This window comes from Phoenix dactylifera, chromosome 2 (genome assembly GCF_051530095.1).
Source record: "Phoenix dactylifera cultivar Ajwa chromosome 2, Ajwa_hap1_PhDact_Kaust_v1.1, whole genome shotgun sequence".
NCBI classification, from domain to species: Eukaryota; Viridiplantae; Streptophyta; class Magnoliopsida; order Arecales; family Arecaceae; genus Phoenix; species Phoenix dactylifera.
This window is the reverse complement of record NC_143191.1, coordinates 56454505-56480319: the sequence shown is the minus strand read 5'-3', so window position 1 is coordinate 56480319 and position 25815 is coordinate 56454505. Positions and strand designations below refer to the sequence as shown.

At 39.8% G+C, this 25815-nt stretch overlaps 2 pseudogenes across 1 annotated transcript; one reads left to right on the top strand and one right to left on the bottom strand.

Moving 5' to 3' along the window:
• Nucleotides 1-14949: 14949 nt before the first annotated feature.
• Nucleotides 14950-15103, bottom strand: LOC149768442 (signal recognition particle RNA; annotated as a pseudogene).
• A 2339-nt stretch (nt 15104-17442) lies between these two features.
• Nucleotides 17443-21515, top strand: LOC148714954 (putative disease resistance RPP8-like protein 2; annotated as a pseudogene). Its single transcript, XR_015974808.2, has 3 exons — nt 17443-17838; nt 18874-20099; nt 21015-21515. The product of XR_015974808.2 is annotated as a putative disease resistance RPP8-like protein 2 (transcript).
• The last annotated feature ends 4300 nt before the right edge of the window (nt 21516-25815 follow it).

Genomic DNA, 25815 nt, shown 5'->3' with positions numbered 1-25815 from the left:
AATTAGGGGAAATTAATCACCGGTACATTTATTGACCGGTCTTTAACGTTTAATCCCTGTTGACTGGTTGTTTAACGATCAGTCCAGCCATATTTCAATACTTTAATATGAGACGAAAACACCCCCTAAGAATATTAAAATGCCCCTGCCCCTTTTGATCTCCCATTCCCAAAAGAAGAAGAAGAAACAGGGGCAGCCGCCACCGACGCCGTCTCGCTCCTTACCGAGCCCCATCCCGCGGCCCCGCCACCTCCCGTGCCCCTTCCCTTCCTAATCTCCCGTTCTCAGAAGAAAAAGAAGAAGAAGAAGGCCCGGCCGCCGCCGACCACAGCTCGCCTCTGCCCGAGCTCCCTCCTGCGGCCGTCGCCGGCCCCTGCTCGCCCCCTCTCGCGGCCTCTTCCCTCCCGAGCCCCCTCCCATGGCCCGCCCCCGTCCGAGCTCCCTCCCACGGCCCCCGCCCGAGCTCCCTCCCGCGGCCGCCGTCGGCCCCGGCTCGCCGTCGACGGCGGCCCCGCCCCCTCCAACGGCCGCCACGGCCTGGCCCCCTCCGGCGCCGCCGGCTCACAGGAGGAGAAGAAAGAAGAAAGAAGAAGAAGGGAAGAAGAGAAGAAAAAGAAAAGAAAAAAAGGAAAAGGAAAGAAAAAGAAGGAAAAAAAAGAAAAAAATAAATAATTAAATAAATGCATAAATAAATAAATCAATAAATATAAATGAACAAATAAAATAAATAAAATAAATAAATAAATAATATATTCTATAATAAAATAAAATAATTATAAATAAATAAATAAAGCCGCCACGGCCGGGCCCTCTCCTGCGGCCCCCTTCTGCGGCCGCCATGGCCGGGCCCTCTCCCCCGGCCTCCGGTGGTGCCGGCTTGCGGGAGGAGAAGAAAGAAGAAGAAAGGAAGAAGAGAAAAAAAAAGAAAAAGAAGGGAAAAAAGGAAAGAGAAAGAAGAGAGGGAAAGAAAAAGAAAAAAGGAAAGAAAAAGAAGAAAAGGAAAGAAGAAGAAAAAAAGGAAAGAAAAAGAAGAAAAGGAAAAAAAGAAAAAAAGAAAAGAAAAAGGAAGAAAAGGAAAGAAAAAGAAGAAAAAGGAAAGAAAGGAAAGAAAAAGAAGAAAAAGAAAAGAAAAAGAAGAAAAGGAAAAAAAGAAAAAAAGAAAAGAAAAAAAGAAGAAGAAAAAGGAAAGCAAAAGAAGAGAAGGAAAGAAAAAGAAAAAGAAAAAAGAAAAAAAGAAAAAAGAAAAGAAAAGAAAAGAAAAAAATAGAAGAAAAGGAAAGAAAAAGAAGATTCATGTATGTGCAGAGAATACTTAATTGTGTACAGAGAACATTTAACTGTGTGCATCACACAGTTAAGTGTTCTCTGTACACAATTAAGTCTTCTCTGCACACACTTAACTGTGTGATGCGTGGAACACTTAATTGTGTGCAGAGAAAATTTAAATGTGTGCATATAAGACTTAATTGTGTATAGAGAATATTTAACTTAACTGTGTGATGTATATAATACTTAACTGTGTTGAGAGAAGATTTAAGTGTGTGCACAGAAGACTTAATTGTGTGTAGAGAAGGAAAGAAAAAGAAAAATAAAAGAAAAAAAAGAAGGAAAGAAAAAGAAAAAAAGAAGAAAAAGGAAAGAAAAAGAGGAAAAAGGAAAGAAAAAGAAAAAAAGAAAAGAAAAAGAAGAAAAGGAAAAAAGAAAAAAAGAAAAGAAAAGAAAAAAAATTGTCGATTAACTGTGTGCAAAAAGCAGAAAACTGTGTGCAAAAAGCACAAAACTGTGTTCGGAGGTAAATTTAGTGTGTGCCAACGTTAATTAAGTATATTTCCAGGTTACATGCTCTAGGCTTACAACAATAAGTGTGTGCAAATGACACATATCTGTGTGCAGTAAACAATAAATTGTGTGCACAGAGCAGAATGCTGAACTTAACTGTGTGCACATGGCACATATCTGTGTGCAGTAATCGATAAACTGTGTGCAAAAAGCAGAAAACTGTGTGCAAAAAGCATAAAACTGTGTTCGGAAAATTGTGTGCATGGAGCAGAATGCTTAACTTAACTGTGTGCACATGGCACATATCTGTGTGCAGTAGTCGATTAACTGTGTGCAAAAAGCAGAAAACTGTGTGCAAAAAGCACAAAACTGTGTTCGGGGGTAAATTTAGTGTGTGCCAACGTTAATTAAGTATGTTTCCAGGTTAATTGAGTTTGTGCCATGCTCTAGGCTTACAACAATAAGTGTGTGCAAATGACACATATCTGTGTGCAGTAAACAATAAATTGTGTGCACAGAGCAGAATGCTGAACTTAACTGTGTGCACATGGCACATATCTGTGTGCAGTAATCGATAAACTGTGTGCAAAAAGCAGAAAACTGTGCAAAAAGCATAAAACTGTGTTCGGGTAATTGTGTGCACAGAGCAGAATGCTTAACTTAACTGTGTGCACATGGCACATATCTGTGTGCAGTAGTCGATTAACTGTGTGCAAAAAGCAGAAAACTGTGTGCAAAAAGCACAAAACTGTGTTCGGGGGTAAATTTAGTGTGTGCCAACGTTAATTAAGTATGTTTCCAGGTTAATTGAGTTTGTGCCATGCTCTAGGCTTACAACAATAAGTGTGTGCAAATGACACATATCTGTGTGCAGTAAACAATAAATTGTGTGCACAGAGCAGAATGCTTAACTTAACTGTGTGCACATGGCACATATCTCTGTGCAGTAATCGATAAACTGTGTGCAAAAAGCAGAAAACTGTGCAAAAAGCATAAAACTGTGTTCGGGTAATTGTGTGCACAGAGCAGAATGCTTAACTTAACTGTGTGCACATGGCACATATCTGTGTGCAGTAGTCGATTAACTGTGTGCAAAAAGCAGAAAACTGTGTGCAAAAAGTACAAAACTGTGTTTGGGGGTAAATTTAGTGTGTGCCAACGTTAATTAAGTATGTTCGGGGATAAATTTAGTGTGTGCCAACGTTAATTAAGTATGTTTCCAGGTTAACTGAGTTTGTGCCATGCTCTAGGCTTACAACAATAAGTGTGTGCAAATGACACATATCAGTGTGCAGTAAACAATAAATTGTGTGCACAGAGCAGAATGCTGAACTTAACTGAGTTTTCTGCTTTTTGTAGAAATAATCCTTTTCTTCTTTTTCTTTTCTTTTTCTTCTTTCTTTCCTTTTTCTTCTTTTTCTTTCATTTTCTTCCTTTTTCTTTTTCTTCTTTTTCTTTCTTTTTTTTCTTCTTCTTTCCTTTTCTTCTTTTTCTTTCCTTTTTTTCTTTTTCTTTCCCTCTCTTCTTTTTCTTTCCTTTTCTTCTGTTTTTTTTTCTTTTCTTTTCTTTTTTTTTTCTTCTTTTCTTTTTTCTTTTCCTTTCCTTTTCTTCTTTTTTCTTTTTCTTTCCTTTTCTTCCTTTTTCTTTATTTATTTATTTATTTATTTATAATTATTTTATTTTATTAGAATATATTATTTATTTATTTATTTATTTTATTTGTTTATTTATATTTATTGATTTATTTATTTATGCATTTATTTAATTATTTATTTTTTTTATTTTTTTTCTTTCTTTTTCTTTCCTTTTCTTTTTTTTTTCTTTTTCCTCTCTTCTTCCCTTCTTCTTCTTTCTTCTTTCTTCTCCTCCTGCGAGCCGGCGGCGCCGGAGGGGGCCGGGCCGTGGCGGCCGTTGGAGGGGGCGGGGCCGCCGTCGACGGCGAGCCGGGGCCGACGGCGGCCGCGGGAGGGAGCTCGGGCGGGGGCCGTGGGAGGGGGCGAGGCCGCAGGAGGGGGCTAGGGAGGGGGCGAGCAGGGCCGGCCGCAGCCGCAGGAGGGAGCTCGGGCGGAGGCGCGCCATGGTCGGCGGCGGCCGGGCCTTCTTCTTCTTCTTTTTCTGCTGAGATCGAAAGATTAGGAGGGGAAGGGGCACGGAAGGTGGCGGAGCCGCGGGATGGGGCTCGGTAGGAAGCGAGACGGCGCCAGTGGCAGCCACGGGAGGGAGCTCGGGCGGGGATGGGCCGTGGTCGGTGGCGGCTGCCCCTGTTTCTTCTTCTTCTTCTGGGAATGGGAGATCAAAAGGGGTAGGGGCATTTTCGGTATTTTTTGAAAAAACAAAAGGGGCTGAAGGACCGGGAATTAAACTTAATAGAGATAATGGACGAAAAATTTTAAGACCGGTCAACGGGGACTTTTTGTTATAGCGTGGTCTAAAAGAGGGTGGGTGATTAATTTCCCCTATAAATTATAGAGTACTGCGCGTTCCCAAGGTAAGGATACGATGGTTGGTATTGATCCATCCCAACTTCTGAGAGAGAGAGAGAGAGAGAGAGAGAGAGAGATCTGTTTTCTTCGGAGTTGGTGGATAGAGAGTCCAGACTGGAGATATGGTTCTAACCGGTCATGTCACTACAGAAAAAATCGGTTTTACAGACGCTTTTTACAAACATCCGTAATTTTCAGTCTAGCGCCAAAATTTTCCGACGTTTTTAAAAAGGGTCGGCAATAGACGACGCTACTAAGCGTCGTTGTACTGACTGGCCTACGACGACGCTTATAAGCATCGTCAGAAGTGAAATTCACGGCAAAACCAGCGGCCGCCCCCCTCCTCCTCATTCTACATCCTGATCAAGCCCTAGCTCCTCTCCGACGACGAGCGACCGACCCTTATCCTCTCCAACGACGAGCGATGTCCGACACCATGGTCCTCTCCTCGTCCCTCTCCTCTCCGACGCTGAGTGACCGTACATCCGCAACCTCCTCTCCTCCTCCCTCCTCTGCGGCGCCGACCGGCCGATTTCATCCCCCTCTTCTCAAGAAAGAGGTATCATTTGATAACCCCACCGAATAGAAAATTTCTTAATAACTTATTAGTGGATGTGTGTAATTCGGATACTTTTGTGTTGAATATTAAATAGAAAATTTCTGTTGTGTAGGTTATTAAATAGAAAATTTTTTGTTGTGATGGTTTTAGGGAACTAGTTTTGGCCCCCCCTCCCCCCTATTGCTGTTTGTAGGTTGGATGGGTGTTGCTTGAAGCTTTTTGTTGACTTGTGCCATTGGCTTCAGAACCAATGGCACAGTTTGTTCTCTTTCCTACTCAATTCAAAGTGTTGAAGTTAAGACGAGATATTTCTTTTATTGTTTTAAGCTAGTTGAAAGATGTAATCATGTTTGTAATTATTCCATTAAGTTGATCCTCGATGGATAATGATGTTTGATGGCGAAGGCTACTTCCCCAACATCTGAGCTTGGCCTTACGTGCTTCTAACCATTAACTACTTAACCCACCATTTCTAGGTAGGATAAGCAGCTAAGGTGGAAACTTGGGAAGATGAAGAACTGCCCTAGAAATTTAGTTAAATTACAGATTATGGTGGGCATATACGCCTATGCAACTCTAAATGATACCAGTATGATACAATTATACAATATGAAACACAAGATACAGAGATTATAAAGCTATTTTCCATTCAGAAACCGCTCCTGATTAGACCACAGATCCATCCAGAAGCCTAGTCGAGTTCCTGAGTTAGATCCACAGAAGCTAATTAGACCACGAGTCCAATCAAACGGATCCAGACTGGGGGTTTGGATCTTCATGTTTCCAAACAGTCTTTGACGTCAGATCTCCTCTATTTGCAAAATATCGGCACTTTGTCAGTTTTTGGCAACAATTTAAATGCGATCACGAAAAGCTGCAGGCCGTGACTAGTGCAAAGTTGATGATTATTACGTTCAACTCCAGACCAAAGGAAGATATTCTAAGATTCTCTTGTATATAAGTGTGAATTCTTTCAAACTTCAGATGGATTACTGCATATATCTCCTACAGAAATAAAATTATTATAGAAAAGCCCTTCCGGATGTTTGCATATTGCATTTTGTTGGAAAACATGAATGATAGCTATATTTCTTGCATAGCAATATGTACTACACCCTGCCAAAGGAAGATACTGTTCGAGAGTCTCCCGTGTCAAAGTGTGAACTCACGCTTGGAGGAGTTCAAATTTTAAGATGGAAATAACTACATATATCCCAAAGAAATAGAAGTATTAAAGGAAAAGTCCCTTCAGATACTTCCAAATTACTTTTTGTTGGAAAACATAAATAGTGAGTAACTGCTTGCATTAGTTCATGTACAGACAAACCTATATATATTGAATAACATTATTGCATGCATTTACATATAAAGCAAGTTCTTTTGACAACAATACATGCTCAACCTTTAAAAAATTATGTTTGTGAGAAACAGTAATTCAAGAGTGGAAACTAGAATGGACAAAAGTTGAATAAATAAGTCGAGATTCAATGCCGAATATTTGAATGCAGTTTAGAATTTCGTTAAATTTGCTTTTGATAAATCTGATATAATTGGACAGATTTTTTGTCCATGTCGAAAATATGTAAATTATTTTGCTCTCACTCCAAAAACTGTTGAAGAACATTTAGTATGGAATGGTCTTCTAAAGGATTATAAAGAATGGATATTTCATGGAGAGTCTAAATTGTCGTCTTTATGTAACCAACCCTTAATTATGGAACACACTGCTATTATTGGATCTAGTAATACAGACAGAAATCCTATTGGGGAAGATGATATGAGGGGCTTACTCAGAGATGCTCTTGAACATAATGTTAGAAATTTAACAAATTTCAGTGGAGAGCAAGAAGCAGCTGCAATAGGTGATGAGCATACTGTTACTGAATCTATACATATTGAGGAACCTATAGACTCTAAAGATAACACAACTCGATATCATAACTTGCTGAAAGATTATGATCAAGAATTATATCCGGGTTGTAAGAATTTTACGAAGGATTTTTTTCTGATGCATTTATTCCATTTGAAATATTTGATGGATGGTCTAGCAAGTCTTTTACTATGCTTCTTCAATTATTAAAGGATGCATTTCCAGAAGGTGTTACTTTGCCATCATCTTTTTATGAAGCCAAAAAACTAGTAAAAGACTTGAATCTTGGATATAAGAAGATACACAATTGTCCAAATGACTGTATTTTATACCGTGGTGAAAATATTAATGATGATTCGTGCCAAACATGTAGATCTTCACGATGGAAAAAATAAAATGAAGACGAGTCTGATTTGTCGAATCAAGTGGATGTTGCACAGACTAAAAAAGAACGGACTAAAGTTTTGAGGTATTTTTCTCTCATACCTAGATTGAAAGGGATGTATGCATCATCAAAGATGGCTTCCTCGATGAGATGGCATGATAAAGGCCATACAAGGTATGGAATATTAAAATACCCAGCAGACAGTTTAGCATGGAAAGCATTTGATGATAGACATCACGAATTTGCTTCTGATGTTCGCAGTGTTAGGCTGGGTTAGGCTACTGATGGATTTAATCCATTTCAAATGATGAGTTCTACATGCAGCACTTGGCCAGTTATTTTAGTTCCATATAATTTGTCACCATGGATGTGTATGAAACAGTCTTCACTCATTCTGTCAATGGTTATTCCAAGTGATAAAGGCCCAGGTAATGATATAGATATTTTTCTGCAGTCTTTAATAAATGAACTAAAAAAGTTATAGAAAGGTATTGATGCATTTGATGTTTTCATCGGGCCGAACATTCAAATTGCGTGTAACTCTTATCTGGACAATCAATGATTTTTCTGCATATGCTAATTTATCTGATTGGAGCACTAAGGGCCGTATTGCATGCCCTTCTTGTAGAGATTCAACCCCTTCATATTGGTTCTAACCTGGAGGAAAATTTTGTTATATGGGTCATCGTCGATGGTTAGAAGCAAACCATCTATTTTGATTTTAGAATAATCTATTTCATGGTACCATAAAGTTGCGATCTGCCCCTATTCCACCAACTGGAACTGAAGTTCTTAAACAAATGCATGGCACTAACTATATATATACCCGGTAAGGTCTCCAATTGTTCAAAGAAGAGGAGAAGGGGGGAAGTTGGCAGCTCAATGAAAGAAGGGTTAATAACATAGGTTTTTGAGGAAGCTGACAACTTCGAGAATGATGACAACATTTATGGACAGAAAAATGACAAAGGCGCAAACTCGATATCTACACAGAAGCACTTATGAAAAAAAAGAAGCATTTTTTTTGATTTACCTTATTGGGAGTATATCTTCGACATAATCTTGATGTCATGCATATAAAAAAAAATGTTTATGATAACTTGATTGGAACATTGTTAAATCTTGAAGGAAAGACCAAAGACAACTTAAAAGCACGTCTTGATTTGAAAGACATGGGCATAAGACAAGAGCTTCATCCGAAAGAACTTGCCAATGATAAATATTGTAAGATAAACACATTAACATAAATAAGGATTTCGGATCACTTACAGATTTTTCTCTTAGATTCGATTCACTGATCAATGAGTGGATTTTACCAATGAAAATCTACTGTTTTCCACAACCTAAATGCCCAAGTCACTTGCAGAGAATCTCATAACCACCCCCTTTTTAAATGAAGCCTTATGCATAACTGTCAATAGACAGTTTCAGGGTTGAAGAGATGTCTATGGAAAGACATCTCTTTTGGACATGAGATCATGTCTTTTGGTTACCGGTTTGATTGAACCATCATGGGTGGACCAAACCCGTTTTTCCAACATCTCCCACTCACACATGATGGGTTCAACAGTGTGAGTTTTAACATTACGAACAAGTCTTTTCTCTGCGATTTTCATACAGACAAATAGATCGTGCGACCAGCATACCAATAAAAAAAATGATAACGAGCTCACACTACCATACATCTGTTAGGAATATATAGTAGTTCAGTAGAGTAAGTATGCAGTACCCCAGAACATTTAAGTCACATTTCAAGTACCTCATGATCTCACTTTAACTTATCACATTATTTGTTTTCTGTTTTGTATTCACAATCATGCTTTAACACGTAGTCAAGATGATTGGTCGACCAGTGAATACAACAAAGAAATGAGACACAAAATGATCTTCCTTTCTATCTCGAATCTCTTAATTGTAGTTTAGTTGCTTTTCCAGATATGTCCCAATAAATCGAATCAAGCATGATTGCAGGTAACATTCCAAGATAGCATACACTGAACTAAATCTCAAGAAACAGTAAAAGTAATAAGGGTACTAACAGAGGTAATTATAGCCTCAGGGCTCACACAACGAGAGAGAAGAGATCAATTCTCTCGTTACCCTTATTGGTCGAATTATGCACATGTGGTATGAAGCGCATGTTATGGTATTTTTTTCCTTTTCCATGGAGCGTATGTTGATTCTCATTATATGAAATACCATACAAATGATAGTTCAGACACACTTAGTGTCCAACTTGAGTTCACCGCTCTACTTTCTTTCTCATCATTACTACAGAACTCACATTTGGCATTTAAAACAGACAAGGTGATTTGTGGGTTTACTCACCTTCGGTCACAAAATATTACATAGTGACCTCATCTTGATTTATTATCAAGGCGACATTAATTTTAAGCTTGAGCTCATAAATACGTTATGCTTAAAATTGTCTCATCTCTATCAACCACAAGTTATAGAGGCGATTGCCCGTGTGAGAAGGCCAATCTAATTTCTGTCCAACATACATTTCTTTAAATGAACTAATCATATGCACTAAGCATTAACGCATATATATATATGCATATGTGTGTGCTTAAAAAAAAAATAAGAACTTAGCATTAATATAAATACATACATGTGAATCCCAAATGAGAAATTAAAATATCTCATTATTCAAACCATTAAGTACATCAAAGTCTACGAAGACCTAAAGATTTCACATGTCTCATAAATACATCTCTAGGAATAGATTTAGTAAACGGATCTGCAATCATTTGATTCGTAGATATGTACTGTATGTTCACTCTCTTTTGTGCAACCATGTCTCTCACAAAGTTATACTTTGTATCAATATGCTTAGTCTTTGAGTGATATTTGGGATCTTTTGTATAAGCTATCGATGCTTGGCTATCACAATGTACTAGTACTGGATATGCAGCATTTTTCATAACCCCCAAATGATTAAGAAATCTCTTTAACCAAACTGCTTCTTGTACTGCCGCTGAAGAAGCTACAAATTCAGCTTCCATCGTGGACAAAGCTATACAAGTTTGTTTCTTACTACTCCATGAAATTGCCCCATTACTTAGTAAGAAAACATAACCAGAGGTTGATTTTCTTTCATCCAAATCACCTCCCCAATCAGCATCTGTATAGCCTTCAAGATGCAAATCATTTCCTTGATAACATAATGAATAATCCGCAGTACCTTTTAGATATCTCAATATCCTTTTGACCGCTTTCCAATGGTCATGGCCAGGATGTGATTGATATCTACTTACCATACCAACTGCAAAGCAGATATCTGGCCTTGTACACATCATTGCATACATAAGACTTCCAACTGCACTGGAATAAGGAACTCTTTTCATTTGCTCTTCTTCTTGTGGAGTCTTCGGGCACATTCTTTGGCTTAACGCTTCAGCTTTTGCAATGGGAGTATCAATGGGTTTACAATCTTGCATATGAAACTGTTCAAGAATTTTCTTTATATAAGGCTCCTGTGAAAGAGATAATAACCTTTTTGAACGATCTCTTTCAATTTTAACCCCAAGAATATAGTTAGCCTCTCCCATGTCCTTTATTTCAAAATTCGTGAACAACCAATTCTTAACTGATGCTAAGAATTCTTTATCATTAGCAGCCATTAGTATATCATCCACATAAAGTGATAAAATCACAAATTTGTCTTTGGATCTTTTAATATAGACACAGTGGTCTTCATCAATCATGGCAAAATCATATGATATGACAGCCTGATGAAATTTTATATTCCACTGTCTAGAAGATTGTTTAAGGCCATAAATCGACTTCAAAAGTCTACACACTTTGTGCTCTTGGCCTTCTTTAATAAAACCGATAGGTTGTTCCATATAAATTTCTTCTTCCAATTCTCCATTGAGAAAAGCTGTTTTTACATCCATTTGATGTAATTCAAGATCCAAACTAGTTACTATGGCTAAAATTATGCGAATTGAGGTGAATCTCACAACAGGAGAAAATGTCTCTTCATAGTCAATCCCCTCTTGTTGTGTATAGCCTTTTGCTACAAGGCGTGCCTTATATCTTTCTATTGTGCCATCTGCCTTGCGCTTTATTTTGAGAACCCATTTGTTCCCAATTGCTTTCCGACCTTTCGGAAGATCAACCAATTTCCAAACTTGGTTTGATCTCATTGACTCCATTTCTTCTTCCATTGCTTTCATCCATTGCTCTTTTGCAGGACATTTAAGAGCTTCATCAATATTTCTCGGTTCATCTTCCTCTTGAGGTGTAACAAGAAATGCTTCTCCTTCAATCTCAAATCGTCGACGGGGAACTAATCCAAGGTTACTTTTTCGTAATTGAGATTGTTGTGAAATAAATTCATCATTTCTTGAATTTCTCCCACTTGAACCAGATGTTGTTGATGGATTTTCAAGATTTTTTACCAATTGAGTTTGATTAAACAAATTATCATGGTCCTCTATCTCAAATAAAGATAAACCTTTATTTATTTCACCCTGATTTGGAAAATCATTTTCCAAAAATGTGGCATTACGAGATTCAAACTCAGTAATACTTCCATTGTCAGTGTTACCAACGAACACATATCCTTTGGAGGTTTCAGAATATCGAATAAAAATACTCTTTTTGCCCCTTGGACCCAATTTTCCATATTTATGAGAAGAATCATGAATATATGCAGCGCATCCCCAAGGTCTTAAATTACTTAGGTCAGGTTTGCGACCGGTCCATAATTCATAAGGGGTGGAAGTTACTGATTTTGAGGGTACTAGGTTAAGTACATATGCAGCTGTTAATAATGCATCACCCCAATAGGTGATCGGCAAATTAGCTTGTGCCATCATAGACCTAACCATTTCCAATAGGGTTCTATTTCTTCTTTCCGCAACACCATTTTGTTGTGGAGTACTAGGAATAGTTAACTGTCTACCTATTCCCTTTTCATCACAAATTTGTTTGAACTGATCAGACAAATACTCACGTCCACGGTCAGTTCTTAACACTTTGATTTTTCGGTCTAATTGATTTTCAACAAAGTTTAAATATCTTATAAAGCAATCTAATGCATCAGATTTGTGAGATATCAAATAGACATAACTGAAACGTGTATAATCGTCAATAAACGTGATGAAATAAGAAGCCCCATGTCTTGCCCTTATATTCATCGGCCCACAAATGTCAGAATGAATTAATTGCAATGGAAAATCGGCTCTAGTTCCTTTACCAAATGGTTTTCTTGTTGTTTTTCCTGCTAAGCAATATTCACATATAGCTAGATTAACCTTTTCAACAGGGCCTAATAATCTCTCTTTGGCTAATCTATTCATTCGTTGTTGCCCAATGTGACCTAACCTAGCATGCCAAATATTTTCATCCATGTTTGGATTACTAGTAGATGTAACAAAGGAAAAAGAAGTACTTATTACATTACACATACTATAATCAGTATCAAGTACAATAAAACCATTTAGTACATAACCAGATCCATAATAAGTTGTCCCTAGCAATATGTCTACACCATTACCATGAAAATTTAAGATATAGCCAAACTTAAGTAACATAACAACAGAAATTAAGTTTCGCCGAATATCTGGAGCATATAATACATCATGTAGAATTAAGGGTTGACCACCTCGCATATTCAATTTGCAGGTGCCAATCCCCTTTACTGCAACTCTTGAATTATTTCCCACGTATATCCATCTTGCTCCTTGTGGAATTCGACGATATTCCACAAAAGCGTCTCGATCTCTTGCTACATGGTCTGTGGTCCCTGAGTCTACAGTCCACAAAAGATGAGATTCAGCTAAGAACACAGAACTTGAAACATAAGACATACTTATATTTGTGCTAAGGGTTTTTACCTTCTTTGCCTCGGAGCATTCACGAGCAAAGTGACCCTTCTTGCCACAGTTGTAGCATCTCAATTTTGCTTTGTTCCTCTTAAAAGGACGCTTTCTTTTACCCGGCTGGCTATGCTTGAGCTTCTTAGAGGTCTTGCCATTACCATTGCCTTTCTTAAAATGACCACTAAAATGTTTTCGCTTGAAGCCCGAAGCTCCTTGCGAACTAGTGTTAGCCATATACACTTCATTAGAGGTTTTATTTGCCTCAAGAAGGTCTTCCTCCAATTCCAGATGACGACCAGCATCAGTGAAAGTTCTAATGCTTTCATTATGGGTTAAGTGAACTTTCATGTGCTCCCAACTGTGAGGCAAAGATCGAATTATAGCTTGAACTTGTTGTTCATCAGTTAGCACATGTCCAGCATCTCGCAGTTCACTTATCATGTTCGACATTTCCCTTAAATGCTGCTTCATATTATTATTAGTGCGTTTCTTATATGTGTCGAACTTGATGGTCAGCTGCCTAAGTTTGGTGACAGAAGTTCCACCAAACTTTTCTTTTAATGCTTCCCATATTTCCTTTGCCATCTCAAAAGGCCTGAACTCTCGCATGATATCATTTTCCATGCTACTCAGCAACGTAATCCGAGCAATTGAGTTCTTCTTTTTCCAGGCAATATAAGCCTCCTTATCCTTTATGTGTTGAACCGTTATTCCATCCTCAGGCTCATTCATGGTATGGTTTAAGGCTTCCAGCGCCTCTTGTTCCTCCAATACATATTGGATTTTCATTTGCCATATTTCATAATTTTCACCATTCAATTTCTCACCCTTATTAAGTTCAGCTACTATATTCTTAGATGCTGAAGCCATTGCAGAAAACTAAATTTCTACATAAAGACAAACATGCACACAATTAATGCCAAGCACAACACATATTTTTCTTTGCCACTAAACACAAATAAAATTAATGCTAATTCACACAATGGCATGGAATTGAAAGTTCACTATAAACATTAATTTTGATTCTTAGCAGACAAAGTTCTAGTTCTTAAGACAAATTATATAGTAAGTCTTAGAACTCCCACTTAAAACATGTATACTAAAACATTAAAAATTATATAAACATGGAGACATTTATTATCATAAAAAAAAATTAAATAATTAATACACAAGTAAAGAATATAAGTCATTCTAGCTTCGACTAGTTTTCAACTAGTGATTTTGCCATCTAAGAACCCGAACCCTCCTTGGAATAGTATCCTCAATTTCTGTTTGAATCATAGTTGATACTATTTGTTCGATCCAAGGAACCATTATTCTACTAATGGTATGACCTCCTGCTACTGTTAAAATTCCACTAATCTCATGCATTAAGTACTCTTTTATAAATGCTCTCACCAATTGAGCATAATCTCTCACTGCTAAGGAATTCCAAATATCTCTTAGAACTTGTTGCCATGATCCAAATAGAGAATCATACAACACTTGGTACCGTTGATGTTGACATAATGCATGTCCTAGATGAATGATTTCTTCCATCATATAATGAATAGTTTGTACATGTAAAATCATGTCATCATTAGGATCCATCCTTATAACTCGTAATGTGTGCAACAAATCTCTAAGCCTCGCCCTTTGTTCCGGGGTCCTTGCTGCCCTCGGAACCCTCACTAAGAGTGGTACTCGTGGCATTATTTCCTACAACAAATGTGGAAAAAATGCTTAGGCATAACACTTAAATATAATAACACACAATTAAAGGATGCGGGAACATTCAATTTCAAAATTTCCAAATGTCACACATACAATCACGGTATGATTGGAAAAATTTCAGAAAAAAAATTTTCCTGTAATTTTAACTCATTTTCGAATATAAATAATAATAATAAAAATTATTTTATATTCGAAAAAATATTTTAAAAAAAATTACAGAAAATTAGGAAATTAATTATTATTATTTTGAATCCAACGGTACAAACTACGTCTCAATATATTTCTCCAAATCATATTTGGAAATTTTCTCTCCAGAAAATTGGTGGCCCGCCCGTTAAACTTCCACCGTTGAGAGCGGGAGGTGTACGTTGCTCTGTTAAACCAGCCTCACGCGGTCCCCTCCGCTTCAGGAGAAGTGCGACCCAAGCTTTTGCTGAGGCCACGCATCCCACCACCCAAACTTGGAATGGGCAAACGAACCCTTCGCACCAACCGCACCCAGACTCGTTGACGAGACCCAACGTTCAAACCACCAAATGCCCCGTTTGGGTTATAAGCTCCCACTGCCTTCTTTGTTTAAATATTATATTCTTCCCAACGTAACCCATCTCTCCTCCTTTCCCTTCTTCAGGATGTTTGGATGAAAAAAAAAAAAAAGTAAGAAGAAGATGAAGAGGGGAGAAAAAAAAATGGTTTGGGGCAGTTGGGCTTCCCTTTTTTTTTTTTATGAGGTGGCCGCGTGGGAGACGCCATCCGTGAGCCGTTTAGAGGCCGCGCCACTGTGCAAAGGGAAGGTCTTCTTCATAAAAAAAAAAATTTGCAGAAACAAGCCTGAAATTTTCGGGCCTTGTTTCTCCCTCCATAGTGAACGAAATTAAGTGTATTATATATGGATAGAAAGCTTGTTTCAAGGGCTTTCAATTGATATAAGTTTCGTTTCCCAAAACAAACTGTGGAGAAAGTTATCAAGTTTCAAAGTTCCGGGTTTTTGATCTTTATGAATTTATATCTCTCAAACTACTGCACCAAACATCACCAAACTTTCCAGATATCATCTACATATCATATAGTATCTTCATGCAAAAAAATCACGGCCTAACTCTATGTGTAAACAAAACCGCCATTAATGGCCATTCAAGGTGGTGAGTGCGAGAGCAATGGATTTAAGATATTAAAACATGTAATATCCACTCCAAAACATTTCAGAAATCGAACAAACATGCTCTGATACCAATGTAAGATAAACACATTAACATAAATAAGGATTTCGGATCACTTACAGATTTTTCTCTTAGATTCGATTCACTGATCAATGAGTGGATTTTACCAATGAAAATCTACTGTTTTCCACAACCTAAATGCCCAAGTCACTTGCAGAGAATCTCATAACCACCCCCTTTTTAAATGAAGCCTTATGCATAACTGTCAATAGACAGTTTCAGGGTTGAAGAGATGTCTATGGAAAGACATCTCTTTTGGACATGAGATCATGTCTTTTGGTTACCGGTTTGATTGAACCATCATGGGTGGACCAAACCCGTTTTTCCAACAAATATTTTATACCTTCTACATGTTACACAATGTCTACTCAAGAGAAAGCTCTTTTTTAACGGTTCTGAAAAATATGAAGGTTCCTGATGGATATGCATCGAATATTTAAGATGCGTTAATTTTAAACAGCAAAAACTTTCAAATCTTAAAAGTCACGATGGTTACATTTTGATGCAAGATATCTTTCCATTGGCTTTAAGATCGTCAGCTCAAAAATAAGTTCTTGCAATTGTGTCTGAGTTATTATCCTTTTTTAAGGCATTATGTTCCAAAGTTCTTGATCCAAAGGAGCTTGATCAATTGGAGTTTAATGTTGCACTTACACTATGCCATATGGAGAAATTTTAAGGTAGTATTATTTCGATATGATTGGGTGAATATAAACTCATCTAGAGGTTTGAGGCAAGATATAAATGGCTTCACACACTACCAGAAAACATGCGTATAGTGACGGAAAACTAGTGACACACCGTTATCAGTCACTATTTGTGACAGATTAGTAATTGACAGAAATTTGGTCACCGTGGTGTGAACTTAGTGACCGATTAGTGACAGATCGGTCACAGAATACGCAGGTAGGATGGGCACTAAAATTAGTGACCGCCATAGTGATCGGGTATCTGTCAGAAAACTGGTAATCGAAATTACAACCAGACAGTGACAAATTCAGCCGTCACAAATATTATAACCCAAGGATTTATAAATTTTTAAAAGATTATTTTGGGTAGTGACGGATTATTGACAGAAATTTTCGTCACCAAATTTAATTTTTCATTCCAAAAATATTAAAAATATTATTTTTGAGTAATTATAAATTTAAAAAAAAGATAAAAAGAGGGAAATCCAAAATGAAACTAAGTGTGCCCGCCGCCCCGTCCAAATTTCTTCGATAGCCCAAATCCCAATCGCTCTCCAAAAAACCCAAATCCCTTCTTCTCATTCCCAAATCCCATGGCGCCGGCCACAAACGATGACCCATTTGCACCCCTAGTGATTAATGGCAGTAAACCACTTCTTAGATGTCTTTTAAGTCCTAGCGAAATTTTAGATGATTCTAGTGATACTAGAGAGGTGGAAAATTTGAATGTTCAACCGAGAGAGAGGTGGAGGATGATCTGAATTATTCAACCCCAGCCTCACTCCTAGTAGACAAGGAACTACAAAATTAAGCAACATGTCCCAACTGAGTTGGAGGCATTGGCCCAGAAGCTTGCAAAGAAGTGTGGTGGACTTCCTCTTGCACCGGTGGTTTTAGGGGGCAGAGGAAAGATCCTAGCTACGATACGTGGTTGAAATTAGCTCAGAGCATGAACTGGGCATCTACTAGAGATGGGAAGGAATGCCACAATATATTGGGTTTAAGTTACAATGACTTGCCATATCCATTAAAACCATGTTTCTTGTACATCACTGCGTTTCCAGAGGACTCCATTATCTCTGTTTCCAAATTAGTTAGGTTGTGGGTCGCCAAAGGTTTCATATTGCAAGAGCAGCGACAGACAATGGAAGACACCGCAAGGGATTGGTTGGATGAGTTGGTGCAGAGGCGTTTGATCCAAGTTGTCCAGAGAAGCAAGGCTCGTGGGCAGGTTAGCCGCATACGCATCCATGATCTGTTACGCGACTATGGCCTTGAAGAAGCCAAAAAGGATGAATTTCTTCATGTTTGCAGGAGTGGGGACATGGCAGGATCGTCCCCTGCCGACTTCAGTCCCATTCCCCTTTTGGGAAGAGCGGAACAGAGGATCGCAATTTGCGATCCTCTCCGGCTCTTTCGGGGATGATCAGGGCGAGGGCGCCGCAGGTATCCCGCGGCACCCCCCCCCCTCCAGCTAATCCGCGGCCGATCCACGGCCGCGGATTTCGCTCGGCCGCCGTGATCTTCGCGGCGGAGAGCCGTTACGAGGGGGTGATAAAAACCCCCCATCGCCTCCAAGCCCTCTTCCCTACCCTCTAAGCCTCCTTCTCTTCCTCTCCTCCCTCTCCTTCCTCTGCTCCCACTTCCCAAGTCGCCGGTGAGCCGCCTCGGCCAACCACCACCACCACCACCCGAGCCTCCCCTGTTTCGAGATCTCCTTCCTTTTCGAAAAGTGCCGTCGCCGCCGCCGCTTGACACCGGATTGAGCCTCCCTTGGCCGAGATCCACAACCTCTGTCGACGCCGGTGAGCTTTCCTCCTTCTTGCCTTCGTCTTTTGCCAAATAACATGAAATCTTTCCCTATTTTTGCCCCAAACCGAGACCCTTCTCGGTTCTTCCTCGACGCCAGTCACCGCAGCAGCCACCAGTCGTCGACCGGATGACGGCCCCGCCACCTAGGCCGGCCACCCTGCTGCCCTCCTCCTCTTCCAATCTCCCTCTCGGTTTTCCCCTGCTGTGGGGGGGGGTGTTGGGGAAGAAGAAGGCCCATGTGGGCCGAACTGGGCCCAGTTGGAACATGAAAACAAAAAAAAAAGATGAAACCCAGTCCAGACCCGAAATCCGAAATCCAGTTCAGACCCAGAACCCGAAACCCGAACCCAGTTAGGTTGTGGGTCGCCGAAGGTTTCATACTGCAAGAGCAGCGACAAACAATGGAAGACACCGCAAGGGATTGGTTGGATGAGTTGGTGCATGATCTAGGTTGTCCAGAGAAGCAGGGCTCGTGGGCGGGTTAAGAGCATACACATCCATGATCTATTGCGTGACTATGGCCTTGAAGAAGCCAAAAAGGATGAATTTCTTCATAAGTGAGGATATGGCAGTATCTAATCGTATATTGAGTCATCATGCAGCTTCCTACAATCGTATCAATGAGGATGCGGTTGTTTCCTCACCGCATCTCCGCACTTTGCTGGGCTTCAATTTAATTTTGACTAATGGGGGAAGATTTTTGAATGGGTTAAACTTATTAAGAGTGCTGGATTTGGAGAATGCACAAGATTTGAAGGAGTTACTCAAACAGATGGGCAGCATGATTCATCTACGACACTTGGGATTGGGAAGAACTGGTTTGAAGAGACTGCCATCCTCCATCTGACATCTTTTGAATCTGCAGACTCTGGATGTGAGCAGAACAAAAGTCGAATGGCTTCCGAAATCATTTTGGAAAATCCGGACGCTGAGGCACGTATATATTAATATATACATGTTTCTAAGCGCACTGATAAGTGGTGATCACAAGAACTTGCAGACTCTGCATATCGAGGACTTTGGATTTGATATGGATGTTATGAAGATCGTCCGTTCACTAGGCTTAAGATTCAAAAATTGGGTTACTACATCGGGCTTTACTTGGGACGTGATTGACAAAGCATGTGAGAGAATGTTTGCAGCACTCGGAAAAGCACTCGAGAAAATGGACCACCTCGTCTCCTTCTCTCTGAGTTTGCGCGAACTTATAATCCCTGGGGACATCCTTTTCGCTCGGGCACCAAACCTGCACAAGCTCCGTTCATTGACACTGCATGGATGGTTTTTATTCAAACAACAGCAGCAGCTCCCAGACAGAACTCAATTTCCGCCAAACCTCACCAAGCTCGTATTATGGAATTCTGAATTGGAGCAAGACCCAATGCCAGTGCTCGAGAAGCTGCCAAACCTCAGGATTCTTGGACTGCATCGGGATTCATATGTTGGAAAGAGCATGTCGTGTTCTTCTGCTGGTGGCTTTCCTCGACTGCAATACCTGATATTATTCTATCTAAACAATTTAGAGGAATGGAGAGTGGAGGCTGGGGCGATGCCCAGCCTCACCCACTTAACCATTCATTGGTGCGCGAAATTGAAGATGCTTCCTGAGGGATTGCAGCACGTGACCACACTTCGAGAGCTGAAGCTGATTGAAATGCCCCGTGAGTCCAATGGCAGGGTCAGAAATGAGGTCCGACACATCTCCTCCATTATTTTTGTAGATGAGCTTGATGAAACATAATATCACCAGTACCTGTAAGACACTCCCTCTCTCCTCTATTTCCACTGTTATTTCCATCCCTCGAGATCCTACTAATGGAATAAATTTCTTGTATGATTGAATACGCTCAAAGCTCGCAATTATAGCACGCTACATGTTTGATATAATATCATGCATAATATTATGATTGATTTCTTTCTGATCTTCGAACATTCTAATTGCTGAAATTCTTATTCAAAATTTTTTTCCCTTATCTAGTTTAAGAAAACAGAGCATTGAACTCAACCAAGTACTACTGACCTTACTGGAGATTGATCTTCACTATTTCTGTTGTTTTTTGTCAAATACAAACAGTTGGATGACTCGGTCCATCTCTTACAACACCTCATGCATTAAGACACTGATAACATCATTCATACACCTAGGACCGGCCAAGAACAGTTAGAAAAAGTAGAAAGTAAACACTGAAAAACTCAGAATATGTATTCTAAACATTAGGGGGAAATGATTGTTATTACGGTTGGTTGTGATACTATGACTCCTTTAACTTAGGGGAAAACTCTATTAATGGAATAAACTTCTTGCATCATTGAATACAATCAAAGCTTGTAATTCATAACTTAGTAATTTCAAATATAATTCAAGATAATAATATATTATTAGTACTTTAGTAATTTAAATTCACCCTTCCTTTAGAATCCACAGTATGGGAAAATATGAATGTCATTGAATGCATCTTGGTACTCACCTCTTCTGAAGTTATTTCTCCATTCGATTAATCAAGAAATTTAATTCTAGTTCCTTCCAAATGATTGGGTTTTAATATATATGCCAAATTTCCACCATGCCAAAGGATGCGCATGTTTTGTGAGCTATGTAAAAAAATTCAACACCTAACTTTATCATTTCCATCTAAATAAATAACCAATATGTTGTTTCCTATCTTGCAGGATAGCCATTTTAATTGGCATTAGTTGAAGTGATGATCCAGTCAATAAGGTTCTCTGGCTCTCTTTAATATGTGCAAAGAAGCATTTCTAGCTATTTCTTATGGAACCGTGGAACCGTTGATTGTATGAGTTCTCAATTTTCATTTTCACATCATATGTTTGTCTAGATTTGATGGAGTTGTTAATTTTCCATAATGTATTAATAATGCTTTGGCACAAGAACTTCGATCTGAACTTGCAAATAATTGGCAATATATGTTATATTCTGATGCAATCTTCTTTTCTGCTATTTCTTCAATAGCATCCTTAAAACTACAGCTTCTTACATTCCTCGACTTAAATTTAGCATATGCACTAACCCTTACCTAAGCCTCACATAAAGTTCATGTTTCTTTCTGTATTCAGAAAAGGAAGAGCACAAGCTCCATCTTATTTCATTAAGATTATGGCACAAAGTTCATATTTCTCATTAACTCTTATTGCCAGTGGCTTGGTAAAAGGATCTATGACATTTTAGAAGAAGATACATATGAGGCTTTTTTTTTTCTTTTTCGCATGTTCTTACCAACTGCGGATGTTAGTTTGACACAATATTTGACATTAGTTGGTTGGATTTCTCACTTAAACGAAACCGCTGGTGATCAAATGAACTTGCAGACCCTACAAATGCTGCAAACTTCATAGATGAGATCCTTTCGATCATAAGTGTAGCTATGCTTCCCCTAAAACATAGGATCCTCAAATGAGATTTACTAGGATTTGGATACTAAAGTTGATGGAATGATCGTGCGCTGACATTTCTTGTTGGAAAAATATTTGATCGAGCGTGCCATGATCGTACATGCATGTTTGCTCGCTCTCAAATTGTGAGACACGGGCTGAAGTCGGCAGCCCCTACCGACTTCAGTCCCATTCCCCTTTTGGGAAGATCGGAACAGAGGATCGCGATTGCGATCCTCTCCGACTCATTCGGGGACGGCCAGGGCGAGGGCGCCGCAAGTCCCGCGGCAACCCCCCTCCAGCTAATCCGCGGCCGATTTGCGGCCGCGGATCTCGCTCTGCCGCCGCGATCTTCGTGGCGGAGAGCCATTACAAGGGGGGTGATAAAAACCCCCCAAGCCCTCCTCCCTAGGGCCACCTCCGAGCTCCTCCTCCTCTTCCCACCTTCCCTCCTCCTCCTCTCCTTGGTGACCGGCGTGCCTTCGTGACTGAGCGTCGTCCGGATCCCCCTCACGACCATCCCCTGTTTCGAGATCCATTCTCTCAGTTTCAAACATCGCCGCCACTGCTTGACACCGGACCGAGCCTCCCTCGACCGAGATCCGCCACCTCCGTCGACCGCTGGTGAGCCTCCCTCCTCTTTTGCCCTTGATTCCATGCCAAATAGCATGTTTTCCCTCTCTATTTTGACCCCAAACCGAGACCCCTCTCGGTCTCTTCTTCCCTGTCAGCCACCGCAACGCCGCCGGCCGCTATGGCAGCCGGCTGGCCGTCGACCGAGGGGTGGCCTCCGGCCACCCCGCCGCCCCCTTCCTCTTTCGCTCTCCCTCTCGGTTTTCCCTTGCCGTGGGGGGGTTGGGGAGGAAGAAGGCCCTTGCGGGCTGAACAGGGCCAAGCATGGGCCCTGTTCCGTGGGCCCGACCTGGGCCCGGTTCACTGTGGGCCCAACTTGGGCCCGGTTAGAAAAAAAAAGAGAAGAAAATCCGAATCCGAAACTCAGAACCCGAAATCCAAAATCCAGTTCAGATCCGAAATCCGAAATCCGAAATCCGAAACTTGAAACCCAGAACTCGAAATCCGAACCCATTAATAAATGAAATTTTACAGATAAGCCCTTGATAGTATATTATTTCACAAAAAGATATTCTGTAATTTGTATTTGATCCCTATAGGAAAGATTTATTACATAAAGGCCCTCAACTATATTTGTTTGATCCTTTTACCCAAGTTTTATTACGGAACGGTACTGTGTAATTAGACATTGGTCTCTGAAATGAATTTTTATTGCATAAATGAATAAATTAGAGGCCAACCTTGGGAGGGCTCTATTGGGCTTTATCTAATGTGGGCCCTATCGGGCCATGTTCATTATGGACCAACTCTGGACCATGTTGGGCCATGCCCAGTAGTATTATTTTTGAATTTTTGCTTAGCTCTGTAATTAACAAGGAATTAATTAAATTTAAACAGGTGAACCTGATCCGCCTATCTGAAGTAGGGATTAAGCGAGAAGACGTAAGTAACTTAATGCTTCAAAGTGTATTTTTCTAAATTATTTGATAAAATAATTATTACTGGATTAAATTTTGAAATATATTTTGTATTTAGTAAAATGGGTTTGGCATGTTAAATTTTATTTGAAAATCATGTTATATGCTCTGAAATCTGTAAAATATGACTGTACAGTTTATGAAATCTATTTTTATATATGCATTCTCAGCATGGTTATGATCTGTTCTGTTCTGGTCCCGCCAATGGGGATTATACGTTGGACCTGTCGACTTGTAATCTGTGAGGAACCGATTTCGACACCGCACCACCGATGATTAGAATAGTGGTTTCTGGACACCGTTGCCACCGGTGACCAACAATAGTGGTTTCTGGCACTCTGTGCAACCTATGCCACTAGGTTACGTGGCCGTAGCCTATCATGTTGAGATTCTGGTATTAGAATTTTTGAAAAAATGATAATAAGTTTTGAAAACGACAAAACAATGATATTTATGATTTATTCCAGACATTATCCTGTTTTTTGATCTGATATGCTCTGACCCCACTTTGGGATATTTTGTTGCTTACTAGGCTAGTGTGGCTCATTATTTTATTTTCTCTGTTTTTTAGATCCAGAGGCTTGATCGTACGGGATTGGAGAGTGCGTTAGATTTTCCGACAATTTCTTCGATTATTGGCATTTTAGTTAGATTAGTTTGGATATTTGAATTATGTTGGCATATGCTATTTTGAAATTTTATAAAACTGCTTTTGAACAATTTAAATAATTATGTCATCTTTAAATATTTGTGATTGCTTTGATATGATCTGCTGCCTTGCACGTCTGTGCGGTCCGCCGTGTGGGCGTGCGGCGTCTGCCGCGCCTCGAGCTCGGGGCGTGACAGATTTGGTGGTATCAGAGCTTAGGTTTCAGATTTCTAAGGATTGTATTTGAAATAGTTGGATGGAGCTTAAGTTTTAGGATCTTTAGGATTCGTCGAAAAGGTTGAGAGATGGGTAGGAACTAAACAAGGAGATAATGTGTATTTATTTTTGCTAAATATTTCGTATTATTCTGTTTGGATGATTTTATGACATGTACATTTTACTAAATCAGAATGCCGCCTCGTCGTGTCCGTAGCCTGAATCAGATGGTTAGGAGCTCTCGGAGAAGAGTCCCTGCTAACCAAGCGGATGAGGCTTCACCAAGCTCAGGGCCTCAGGATCAATCAACGATGGCTTCGGAAGCTGTCGTCGGAAATTAAACTCGGGTGCTCGAACTGATCGAGGAGGTCGTCGGGTTAGTACGCCAACAAAGGCAACAACCTCAGCAACCAATCCAGCAAGTCGTTGATCCTCCTGAGCAAAGAAGGAGTATAGTAGAATTCAAGAGAATGGCACCTTCGGCTTTCAAAGGCACCACGAGTCCTCAAGAGGCCGAAACTTGGATAGATGAAATGGAGAAAGCCTTTAGGGCAATAGAGTGCACCGATGAAGAAAAGATCATATTTGCCACCTATATGCTTCAGGACCGAGCTCATCATTGGTGGATGTCTGTGGAGCGCACATTGACACCCGAGCAGGAGGCACTTACCTGGCAGAGATTCCGCACAGCATTCTACTCCAAGTATTTTCCCTCCAGTCGTTTGAGGAAGCTAGAGAGAAAATTTCTCAATCTGAATCAAGGAACTATGACTGTGGATGAGTATGAGACAGAGTTTGACAGGCTATCTCGGTTTGCTCCCACCCTCGTCATGGATGCAGAGTCCCGGATGAGGAGATTTGAAGAAGGATTGAAGCCTCACTTACGTCAGAGTTTGGCCGCAATACACTCAACAAACTATGATGATCTGGTAGACAGGGCTAAGAATCTGAAAATTATCTAGAAAGAAACATATGATACCAAAGATAAGAAACAAAAAAGAGAAGCAGAGATTATGATGCTCGCAGTGGACAGAGTTCTAGCAAGACTGCAAAATCTCATAATCAATCTTGGCAATCACGGAAGCAAGGATCTTATGGAAAAACTATTCAGCAAGAGAAGCAAAAGTGTGATGCATGTGGTGGTATGCATAAGACTGAACACTGTAGACGATTATCCGGTGCTTGTTTCCGATGCGGCCAGCAGGGTCATAAGGTAGCTGAGTGTCTTCAACAGGACCTTCGATCAGTTCAGAGGCCTCAAACTACAAGAACCCATCAAGTGCAAACTTCTTCTGCTCTGGCTCAGTCAGCTCAGCCTTCTTCTTCCAACATAGCTGATCCACACTTTGGCTACGAGCCCAGTTAGCAAGCATTCCAATTTCAATATCTATCTTCAAAATCAAAGTCTCCACTCAATAACAAAGATCCTTTGTCAAATCATAAACTTAAACTTGAGATTAAACTAACACATCCAATAGTGTCCAATAATTATGAGAAAGATTTAATAACCCAATCCAAATATGAAAATTCAAATAACTATAATTCCTCCATTAATATGCATACTCTATGGCCTTAAGAATTAAATCCCCCAATAGAAATATAATTATTTGTAATATCCAAGTGTGCCAATACCAATTATAATCCACATACGGATTTAACCTTGAAG